The sequence below is a fragment of the Ylistrum balloti genome, unplaced genomic scaffold, assembly GCF_031769215.1.
Source record: "Ylistrum balloti isolate Yb309-2 unplaced genomic scaffold, AGI_CSIRO_Ybal_v1 Utg370282, whole genome shotgun sequence".
Lineage (NCBI taxonomy): Eukaryota > Metazoa > Mollusca > Bivalvia > Pectinida > Pectinidae > Ylistrum > Ylistrum balloti.
Window position 1 is genome coordinate 498722 of NW_026782216.1, and position 12957 is coordinate 511678.

The window sequence follows — 12957 nt, forward strand, 5'->3', positions numbered from 1 at the left end:
TATCTACCCTTTGCTTGCCTTGGGTTAGATTGGGGCTATGGATTGTTTTCACAGATTCATAAATGGCCATTGCTTGTTAATTTACCAAATGTTAAATTTTCGTAATTTTGTTAAAGATCGGTACCACAACATTAAATGATTGTTATTTGCCCCCCCCCCCCCTTCAAAATAATGTTTACAAATTGTTATTGTTAGTTGGTCTACCAAAAGGTAAGTTAATATTACTTCTGTCCAGGATTTATACCACAAAGTTAAGATATGTATTATTGTTATTTTGCCAACTCAAGACTACGTGTTTACACATTTTTAATGTTTGTTGACTTCCAAAGGTTAGATAACCGTAATTCTGGCCAAATTTGAAACTTACGTTTATGTTCTTGTCATTGTTTGTTAATCTACCCTGACGGTTGCACTAAACATGGAAGTCAATTTGCTTAGCTAGATTTATATCATTGATTTATAATATAATTGCGAATTTAGCAACTCAAGATCAGGTGTTACATGATTACTATTCCTAGTTTGTTGGCCAACCACGATGGTTGTACTATTCATCGTTGTAAATTTGCGTGATCTAGATATTATTTACTCTCTAAGATAATTGGCCTAGCTAAGGTATCGTGATTTATAGTTTAATTAACCGTGATGTTTTTATTCCGTCAAAATCAAATCTCATTTTATAGCACCTGTTATCATTGGCCATTAGCCAATGGAAAATTCTTTGACACCAAGCCGTACTAATAATCTGGTTTGGTTCCTGTATAACTCGAGATTTGATAGATATTTTTCTTTTTTTTTATTTCGATGACTTTCATTGACGCAATAAAAATGTATCTTGAAATCTATTTTGTTCTTGACATTTTCTAGATATCATATCGGCACGGTTAGTTAGTGACTTTCATCTATTATCAGACTTCTTCCGGCGAGGCAGATGTTCGTTAATACCTTCTTGTTGCAGTGGCAACATTGTGATGTTGAGAAGCGCTAGAAGGGGTCATACGGTGTCTTTCTTCTTCAAAACACAGATATATCGAGACTGTCTCATTACGATCTCATTTACCCAACATACGAACTAGCTTTTCATGAATTCATCCTGGAGCGATGTTGGAGCTACATTGACCGATTCCGCTGGGTAAACCATCCTAAGATGACTTTTGTGTTAACGTGATGTATGAGTCGTCTGCTCTCCATGCCCTGGAGGAAACAGTCACAATGTCTAATACTATATCTCATACTATAAATGTCGAGCCAATGGTATTTGTTGCTTTGACTTGTACTAATTAATGTAGATCTAGCAATGTACCAACACTAAACATAATGATAACATAAATAAACATGTTTTAGTATTTACTGTTATATAAAATCAACAGTTAACACGACTTGTTACGTAACAATTATATTGCAATTATTTTCCGTAAGGTAAACGATTTGGTTAACATCGGTGATAATTGAGCTTGACATATATTAATTATCCCAAAATCGAAAATAAATTTGGCCAATGATCGCGTTAGTATTAAAAATAGTACGAATTGTCGCATTAATTATATGAAAAAGTCATGTTACGTGATACGACTTAAAGTATGTGGATGGCAGAAATATGCATCCATAGTTTATGTATTAATAATAATGGTTATACATCCCCATAGAAACAAACGATAAAGTTAACAAAGGAGTTGCAGTTGAAGCCATAAACAACCGTATGTATTTGCATTGCTGATGACGGTTTTTAGAACATCCTATTTCTCGCCAGTGAAATACGGCTGATTGTGTCCACACGTTGTAGATTTATCATTACTCTAAATCAAGGAAAGGAGCCTTATTCTATCGCGTTCTTACTACCGCGCATCGGAACAGATCCGGACGGGCAATGGCCCCAAGCAGATGCCCAGTTCTAATGATCATGGTGATGTATTAAGGCTTCTCGGTGCATTGTCATGCGTTCCTGAACACGGAAATGTCAATCAAAGGCCCCTCTCATGTCATGTAGTCTTTCAGACAATTTAGTTCAATCAGGATAAATTTCTGCTTGGTTAAGCCTACATCTACATGGGAAGCCATCGAACCGTCTCATGATGACGACATAGGAGGTTTCATCGTGTACTGTGCCAGAAGATTGTCTGATGAATTTATCCAATTTGTATGGTTTATTTCCTCGTTTCTAGACTTGAGCGTAAGTACGATTCCGTACCAACGTATGTATGATGTAATTCTAGATTTCCCATTCAAACGAACAATCTTTCCAATCATCCATGACATTTCCAAGTCTCTTTATAAGTTTAACTGAGCTTTTCATTAATTATATATAAAGAAAAAAAAGCCGTGAAATATTGGTGCTCGTATTCAACAATATATAAGTGAAAAATGTCTTCGAAAACATTATAAATTGAACACGTATTAATATATTTCTGCTTGCGTGATTTAATGATATATCTAGTCGATTGAATTACGCATCAAAACTGGCAAAAATATAAGGGTTATGTCCCTTCGTGTTGTTAGCTTCTGTCATAATACGAACACATATCGGTACTCTCAAATGATGTTCGACACTGTAGGAACATATGTCAGTAAGTTCCTCTTTTTTTCGTAGATTTTTTTCAGCGTGTGCTTATTGAAAGTATGCCAAAGTTTGTTACAATAAGGCTCACAGAAGATTCACAGAGAAAGCACTGACACGGGGTTATCTCCCTTTGTTTTGTAGCATCGTTCTTGCGTTTGATTTATAATGTTAGCGTTCTATCGATAGCTATTGTCTTTAAAGGAGAGCTGCATGTGTGTGGTATGTGTGTGGTATGTGCGTTTGATTGCGATGCTGTTGTATGTTAGTGTTCGCTACCACGCTGAAGTACACTGCCGAAGACACCAAGCCGGACAATCCACCAGCTAATAGCATACCCACACATGTCAAAATGCAAAGAGTTAAATGGGAGCAGATCTCACATCCTTCCGGACAGGGGCTAATGCTCAGCTACAGACCAGAATTGAGACAGTGCATTGGGAGACACAAATATCTGTAGAGAAGAGAGAAAACATAAAAAAATCAAATTAAAGTCGCCACTAACAATCTTGCGATGAGGGCAGCAGGGACAAAGTTTACGCCCTGCCTGCAGAACTTTTCCCTACGTGTATGCTTAGGTAAACTTTCTTTGCTGTTGTGGCTTAGATGTAGTCCCTGCGTATATACCGAAATTATCACTAGCATAGTAAGCTTTGGTAACCTCCCTTTGTTGCTTGAAGGCCTGATCCGCACGTGTTGTTGTCAGTGTAGGTTTACAAGAATATGAACGGATATATAGACACAGACGGAATATACAAGTCCCTATGTTTTCAAATGAATAGTCGGTAATAGGGTAGTTCTAACTTTTGTTTTAATGCCTTTCTCCCACAAGTACCAGTCACTGCAAAGCAGCTTTAAATACTAATGAAGATTGAAACGGACGGGGTATGTCCCCTTTTTGTGGTTGGTACATGGGCGTGGAATCCATGTATGCACTTGCAGAATGTGTAAGGGTTAGTCTTATCCTCTGTAGGTAAAGTCTGTACTGTATGAATATTTATTTCACTTAGTTTTTGTGCCTTAGTTCTAACGCTTGCTGGTCATTGTAGGCACGGATGCTTGTCGATATGTGGTGGCTTAGTATAAAAGAGTCTGTTGTGAAAAAAATCTTATCATATAAATTTCAGATATAATTACTTGTTAACAAGTCATTCAGTTAGAAAAGGGATTGAATTGGAATATTCAATTTCATACCTCAAAAGGGCTTACATATCAAAAGATCTTTTCTAGAAAAAAAATACTTACGATGCAGAGTACAGATTCTAATAAAATTACCTAAGGAGAATTGCTTCATTGTTGATTGAAGAAGTTTATGACAAATAACGATAGCCATCCGTTTGTTTGTTTGCTATTTTAATCGCCCTATAAACAGCCAGAGTCATTTTGATGCGGGTTTCTTTGTAGTAGCATGTGGCGTCTTGGAATGCCGTTCAGGGAAATAAGGATGAATTGTCTTGCTCAAGGACGCAAGAAGTTAGCGTGGACCGATCCATTACTAGTCTTCGACCAAATACCGTTATAAAATATATCAGATTGTGACACAAATACACATGTTTATCGAATCTGTTGACAAACGATTTTTTTTATATCCGATATGTGTCCTTCGTACGCGATGATTTCTGTTCAATGTTAAGCCATCTTATAAGTAATAAATGTAAAATTCTCTCTAAGGAGAATATATCTCATTAAACTTCATGTTGTGGATGATATACACTGTTTCGCAAAAAGATTTGTATTCAATGCTTACATAAGCATGTAAAATAGACACGACAGTGATAGTGATAGATGAGAGCTATTACAAGTATACTCCTGCTGGGAAATAAGTCATTTGATATGGAATTATTCATAGTTTAGGAAAACTCATACACCAAATCAAATTACAGGCACCCTTAAACTATAAAGAAATGATAAGATAATTCCACAAATAAAATACTAAAGAAAATAAAAATATATATGCAAAGAAGGTGAAAGCAAAACACAAACTATCAGCATATTTCGAATTTCTAATTGTAACTCATAAAAACTGAGATACACACAAAAATTCTAATAACTTTTGAATACATTTAGTGATCGGAAATGCAAACAAGAGAGATCCACACACAGAGACAGGCACAAAAAAGACAGCAAGCAAATTCTAACGGAAAAAAATCTAAATAAAAATCTCAAAAAAAGAAAGAAGAAAAAAACCCCAACCTTTCACACTCGATAACCCTTCTCATCTTCACCCTAAGCAATAATCTTACAGCTTTGAAGCCCGGAAACTCAATTGGCTTTCGTGACGGTAATATAACTAGTTGTCTTCGATTGTTCTCTATGGAGACATAGCACTGACGACATTTCCAAGAAAGCTTCAAAATTAATACCCAAAAGGTTCTTTATTGCTAATGTTCGTGACGAACAAAGATTACAAGCGGAGGAATCAAGACAAATGTTATGACTTAAGATAGCACTGTTGTTCCATATCTAGTATTGGAATTTTATCCATAAAACGAGATTGTCGCGTTGGGTGTCATATTGGCGAACACAAACACTTCTAGTAATTGACATATCGTAAAGAAGCTTATGCAAATAAATGTTATCTAAATATTCAACAATATTTGAAAAACGGGACAGTCGTATTCTATTATCTAGTTTGATTGTTATGTGTTTAATCTTATATGATATACACTGATGTATTCATTGTCATACGTTTTTCCCAATGATTGATTTATAGCTACCCTAATTTTAAACATCTTCTTATTCCTTGCTTAGATTTGGAGAATGTTTAGCTATTATTTGAAGTAAAATCCGTTGTAATGTTTTGATATAACCAATGTTTAACGCTCACTATTGTGTCTTTTCTTCTTTTGATTGTTTTAAAAATAGAGTTCGGCTACAAGGTAAAAAATAAGACTATTACAACGCGCGATATCTCTTCACCACCGAGACAAATCTTATCACAACACTCCATATATCATCAAGGTACTTTCATACCACTTCACATCACGTCTCACCTCACGGTACACTTTTGCATCGCTTTGCAGCGCACTATATCGCACACCACACTGAAACGCATGCCATCGAACGAGGTGTTACACAATTTCATAACATACCACATGGTTGTGGTAAGTGTTTTGTGGTCGATCAGAAACAGATGTAAAGCAAAATTGAAAACAAAGACTCATACATCAAGCAGAGGGAAAACGTATAGATTCCAGCATCAATTCAGAAAATCACAGAACCTTTTAAAAACGAGATTACTTCGAGAAGTATCCGCGATTGAAATTGGAAATGACATTATCATTACTCCAAAGAGAGACGAAAGGTAAACATATCCATACAAGATTGAGTCAAATAGGTAGGACGGTACGGTAGGATGATGTCACTAAAAATATCACAGAACAGTGGGTAGTCATCCAGAATCAAAGTATCTTTCATACATTCTGCTATCACGAATCAGAAACACAAAGGTCATAAAACCCTGTATAAATCATATTCACATCAAACAAAAGGCATAGTCCGAATCTGTCAAATATCGGTATCAAAAACATGTCCAGACAGCATCCCAAATCTATGGCATGAATCTTTGTTTCTGATAAAAAACGGCTAAGTATCATGAAAAACAGACGAAACATGTTTAGCTGATAGATCTTATTGTAGAAAGATGTAGGGTGCCATTAGTAGAATGATGATCCATGCAATAAACACAAAATGGTGAGAAGGAAAATAATTGGAAGATGGTATTCGAGACAAAAAAAGGCACATATTTTCCAGCAAAATAACTATATCAATATTCCTAATTCCGTCTTTGAGGGATCGGATGACGGTTATTAACAGTCTCATTGAAAGTATAGATAGATCACAAAGCTCTGTTTGTCCGTATACTTCGAAATTCCAGTAGTCAGTAATTGAACAAATTCTAGATTTGTTTTAGAATAAGCCTGAAATCGTTGTCTACTTTTCGGAGTCTAGAAGACGGAAGAAGAGTATGTGTAGAGGATTGAAAACATTACAAAAAAGAAAGAAATGCATACTTTTTAATTATAAACGAAATATTTCCTTTGTCTAATCAATACGTAGCTCTTCTTGCAACGATAACAGCATATCGAACGAACAAAAAATTGCTGACTTGGAAATAATGAAACCATTCTTTATGCAATAAGAAAATGAAATGTAAGAAAACGAAATTGAAAGTTATTTTAAGACAGATTGAATAATTCTGTGTTAATGATAAAGGCAAATTTGCCATTGCCCATAAGATTACCATTGGTTATTGGATCAAATATATCTCAACGGAAGCGAGCCTTGGACATGTTTTGGTATTGAGAAATGAAGAAGAAAACTCCGTCACAAGCAAGTTCAAGGTCATCTGCTGGTTCTTGTGTTTGTATTCTATAGCAAATCATGACGACAATAACATATTTTGAGTAGGCAAGGGCATATGTTTGGAGGTATGTACACTTCATAAATATTTTCTGATTTACTAGCATATATTACTAATGATTTCTGGCGCATTTCTACAATTTTATTTCGTTTTAGTCGTTTGTATGCAATTAATGCTTGGTCGTGAAATGTTCATGATGTGGAGAATCGAAACAACGGGTTGTCCGGAGTTTATGTATATTGGTCGAAGACATGATGGTACCAGCTAGCGGTCAATAGCAACAAGTGAGATGATGGACATTTGGTGATGATTAATTAACTGTCATTGTAACTTTCCTAATAGATGTAATAACTATTATTAAACCTTATTTATTTTAGGTAACCAGATATGACTCAAAGTTGAAATAGCAGCAGTTTTCTAATGGTATACGTGTGGCCTCCTCGAACAGCTAAGGTATTTTCAGTTACCCGAAGAGTAGAAAAATACACCACTGTCAAAAATATCATGTTTTTGTGACTTAAAGGGATGTTCTTGTTTTTGTCTTAGACATTCGAGTAAATGTCTAGCCATTCGTTAATAATCTATATCTAGCAAATATAAATATATTGTCTTCTGGCTCTTCTATCATAGACGCCAATCGAATTGAGATCATCCAATAAGTTATCTTTTTTTGTTTTGTTATTATATGTGTATATTATCACACGATGAGCTATATCTCCTGTCACAGACCACCTGCCTTTAAGCTCTGAAGCACTTCTTTTATGTTTTCCGTTTGTCAGGTTGTCTCTTTTTCAAAAGCTTGGCTTTAAAAGTTTATTTGTATCCGATTCGAAGCCCCCTGGGTTTCTCCGTTAAAGTGGAGACAGAATTCAGAAAAGAAATGATAATAATATTTTCACGATATTCAAGTAATAGCTATATCACTTGTCCAATAAAATTGACATACGTCTTTTGTATATACTTACAATCTATTTGCTAAATGGTAATATAACTGGCAAAGGCTAGCTGAGAAAAAAACGCATTAAAACTATTAGAATAAAGCCTAATAAATGTATATTGAGCATTTGTTATAAATTATCATCGCTGTGTTTAGAGGGGATGGAGGGTTATCAAGATAAGATAATGCCATTATTGGTGGTGTTATATTTTGTCTGCTCATTCAGTTTCTTAAACTTCTACCGTGATGTCCCTTTAAAGTCAGTTTCATAAACTCTAAGTTTAATTCATATACGCATTGAGTTGAGGTTCTACGTCCTTATTCTAAAGCAAAATCATGTTACCACTTCATCTTCATAATTTTTTTATCGTGGTTCTTGTAAAATTCAGTGATGATATTGCGAACGTGATGTACTGTAAAAAAGAACTCTTGCAGAAAAAAAATAATGAAGCGATAAAACGGACTAAAGGTTGTTTTATTAATCTAATTTATCAAGAATCTATTTTCATTGTTTTAATCATCCATCCTCAAAAAAGCGATTAATAGAATCACATTAAATCTACAGTATTTGCTATCGAATAAACAAAACGCACATGAAAACAAATCTGGGAAATGGTATATGCAGGAGAAGTTAATTGTTCATAAATTCTTATTGTGAAGTATATTGATTTTTTCTGGTGAGTCGATACTAAATACTAGTATGATTTGGTGGTAGATTTCTTTACAACGACGAAAATGTCAATTTAATGATCGCACATACATGTAACATGGAAAATACGTGTCTTTCATAAACGTCAGCAGATGTACCTAATTGAACTTACACCACGTTAGGTTAGCTTCGTCTACGACAACTTAATACACCAATCTGTTTTTAGAATGCAGAAAGAGAAAAAGTCAAAATTATACGTAGACATATAATTAGGATTGATGGTGACTATTCACAGTCGCCATCAACCTTCTTTTCTAAAACTGGACCCATGTAATTTCTGAACAAAACAGTGAAAGAATCCTGAGAAAGCAAACAATTGCTGTTTTCATCTTCATATTTGCATTGGTATTAATACAGAAACTATCGTAAACTGTAATAAAAAAACTATCATGTATGATAACAAGCATCAAACTCATTTAACTTCTTATTGATACATTGAATTCTGTCCCAACGAAATAAAATGAAATTCCTGATCTAAATTAGGATAGTGCAACTCTAACTATAGTCTTCATATTGATAAAGTTCCTGTCAATATACTACTGATTTCCCCATAATAAAGACCATCCAACTGTACTTTAGTATTCATCATCACGAAAAAAAAAAAAAAAAAAAACTATAGTTACCATCGTAAGGCATGTAATCTTAACGTCATATGTGTATCACCAGTTTTATCATAATAAATATCATGCACCAATACTTCAGTCTTCATTTTAATGAAGACGTTGTAGCAGTAAATGTCCACAAAACGATGTTATAGTTTTCATCATAATAAACACATTTTAACTGTTCATCCGTATCAACATGCAACTTTGAAACATGTCTTTTTGTAGGTTTTCCTATCAAATCTTTCACAAATAGGGCAATATCTATAAGACCCATGCTTACGAAAATCAAATTTCCTGAAAACTGGAGAAGTCGAGTCCGTATTTTAATTAAAATGACATTACCATTTCATGATATGCGTTTCTTATCTACAGGTTGATATATATCAAAACGCTTATTGTTTAAGGGTGCCTTGCAGTGGTTCATAAAATGAGATGAAATGTTTTCGAAACGCAATGGTTAGTGGTTTACTTTGTTTTCCTTGTGCCTTGCGAACAGATTTGTAATCATGGTTGGCAGGATTCCTATATCCAAAGGCTAAAACTTGAAATATATCTTGAACATCAAATCCAGACAATTCGTTTGCAATGAAAACGTCTGGTAATTCTGAGCATTCTTCGAATATATCATTGCTATTTCGGGAGATGTAAGATGGCTTCCGGACTAGGACTTCATTTGAGGATATTTTGTTATCTGTGAAGTGTAAAATGATCTACCATACAATGAAATAGCAGTACGTTCATATGTAGCTTCAAGGAAGTTTGAATTGTCTGGCTGAATTATGAACTATGACCAAAAACACTTTAATCGACAAGAAAAAAGTGTGTTGTTCTTTTGTATTCGTATCTGATTTCGCGAAAGATATAATGAAGCACACAAGATGCGTATGAAACGAAACGGGTATTTTGTTCTCTTGACAAATTAAGATAAAGTTACTTTTATTGTAGCAATATAAAATGAAGAATAAACACTTTTTGCTGTGTTTTATAAATATTTCTCTCCTTTTTCTTAGCATCAATGATTTAATGAGCATGAATTTACAATCATGAGACATGTAATGCAATTAAAATGACATTCCTACCCGATAATGTCGATAAACTCTAATCAGCTTCATGATAAACTGTTCCCTGTAATTTCTGTTCCTCCTTTATGATTTAGTGCGTGTTCTGTTTAATCATCCGGCATTGCTAGAAGGTTCGAATAAGAATGTTTGCAGTTGAAGTTTTTAAAATTTATTAGGCCGATAGAGATTGTTCTTTACCCTCTCTTTGAAACCAACAATCATGAACTCTTGCAAAGAGACATGCATGAACGAAACGGTTGTATATAAACTAAATTGATTATCAGTGAGGCTTGCGTTGTGTATTTAACCAAATCACTTTGAAAGCTTCCAATGTGATTTTTCAATTTTATATGATTTATATGAAATATAATATCTGTTTACACTATTAAAACTACACGGAAAATATTGATGTAATGCACAGGTCCATAGGAACATCCTCATCTAAGATGTTACATTTTCTTTCCTTTTTTGTTTTCAATTATAATTTCACCTTCTCAAATAATTAATGTGAGACGATTTCAACTGGTGATCATGGTCCCATCACCATGAAATTACATAACCCTGACAACTCAGAGGCATCTCACCCTGTCACCACATCACAATGAAATTACATAACCCTGACAACTCAGAGGCATCTCATCCTGTCACCACATCGCAATGAAATTACATAACCCTGACAACTCAGAGGCATCTCACCCTGTCACCACATCACAATGAAATTACATAACCCTAACAACTCAGAGGCATCTCATCCTGTCACCACATCACAATGAAATTACATAACCCTAACAACTTAGAGGCATCTCATCCTGTCACCACATCACAATGAAATTACATAACCCTGACAACTCAGAGGCATCTCATCCTGACACCACATCACAATGAAATTACATAACCCTGACAACTCAGAGGCATCTCATCCTGTCACCACATCACAATGAAATTACATAACCCTAACAACTTAGAGGCATCTCATCCTGTCACCACATCACAATGAAATTACATAACCCTGACAACTCAGAGGCATCTCATCCTGACACCACATCACAATGAAATTACATAACCCTGACAACTCAGAGGCATCTCATCCTGTCACCACATCACAATGAAATTACATAACCCTAACAACTTAGAGGCATCTCATCCTGTCACCACATCACAATGAAATTACATAACCCTGACAACTCAGAGGCATCTCATCCTGACACCACATCACAATGAAATTACATAACCCTGACAACTCAGAGGCATCTCATCCTGTCACCACATCACAATGCAATTATATAACCCTGACAACTCAGAGGCATCTCATCCTGTCACCACATCACAATGCAATTATATAACCCTGACGACTCAGAGGCATCTCATCCTGTCACCACATCACAATGAACTTACATAACCCTGACGACTCAGAGGCGTGTCATCCTGTCACCACATTACAATGAAATTACATAACCCTGACGACTCAGAGGCATCTCATCCTGTCACCACATCACAATGAAATCAAATAATTCTGACAACTCAGAGGCATCTCATCCTGTCACCACATCACAATGAACTTACATAACCCTGACAACTCAGAGGTATCTCATCCTGTCACCACATCACAATGAACTTACATAATCCTGACAACTCAGAGGCATCTCATCCTGTCACCACATCACAATGAAATTACACAACCCTGACAACTCAGAGGCATCTCATCCTGTCACCACATCACAATGAAATTACATAACCCTGACAACTCAGAGGCATCTCATCCTGTCACCACATCACAATGAACTTACACAACCCTAACAACTCAGAGGCATCTCATCCTGTCACCACATCACAATGAACTTACATAACCCTGACAACTCGGAGGCATCTCATCCTGTCACCAAATCACAATGAAACTAGAAATTGTTGCTAACAATTTTGCGGGCTTTTCACTTCTTTGGCGACAATCTACCGAAAAACAAAACATTAAATTCATCGGAAGGATGTTCTGCATCGATCTGAAGAAGAAAATTTCAAGAAAATTCAAAATTGAAAAAAAATTAAAAATTTGTTAAATTTTGAAAACTTTACCCAACAGCGAGCTTTTTTATTCGACATATTCTCTGATAACATGTCATAACAAAAATTTAGATAAGGAAATTTTCTAAAAATAATATAATTGCACCAACTCTGTACAATCAATGGTTATTGAGATATTGACGTTTTAAAGTTTTTAACTTATGACGTCATGGCGGCCATATTGGATTTTTGACCTACTTACAAAATCGGCATCGACAAGTTCATATACCTATCTACAGATAGGTGAATAGAATGTATTTCTAGCTTTTACAATTTAAAAGATTACGAACCCACAAAATTGGAAGAAGAATAATAAGAAAAAGAATAATAATAATAATAAGAATAAGAAACAGAACAAAAACAATAGGTCTTTTCACAAGTTAGTGAAAAGCCCTAATTACATAACCCTGACAACTCAAAGGCATCTCATCCTGTCACCATATTACTTTGACAACTGACTTAGAACTCCCAACTACCACTTCCATTAACGTTGGACGTCAAGCAAATATAAGCAACTACCACTTACACAGATTTGTATTTGTCTCAATCTGCTCACAGAAACCACAACCCTACTCACGTGTACGAACACTAAGCACTAAGACCAAGATCATAGAGAGTCAGAAGAAAAAGATGAAACTTTCTCGGGAAGAAGACAAGAAAGACAAAAAATCTG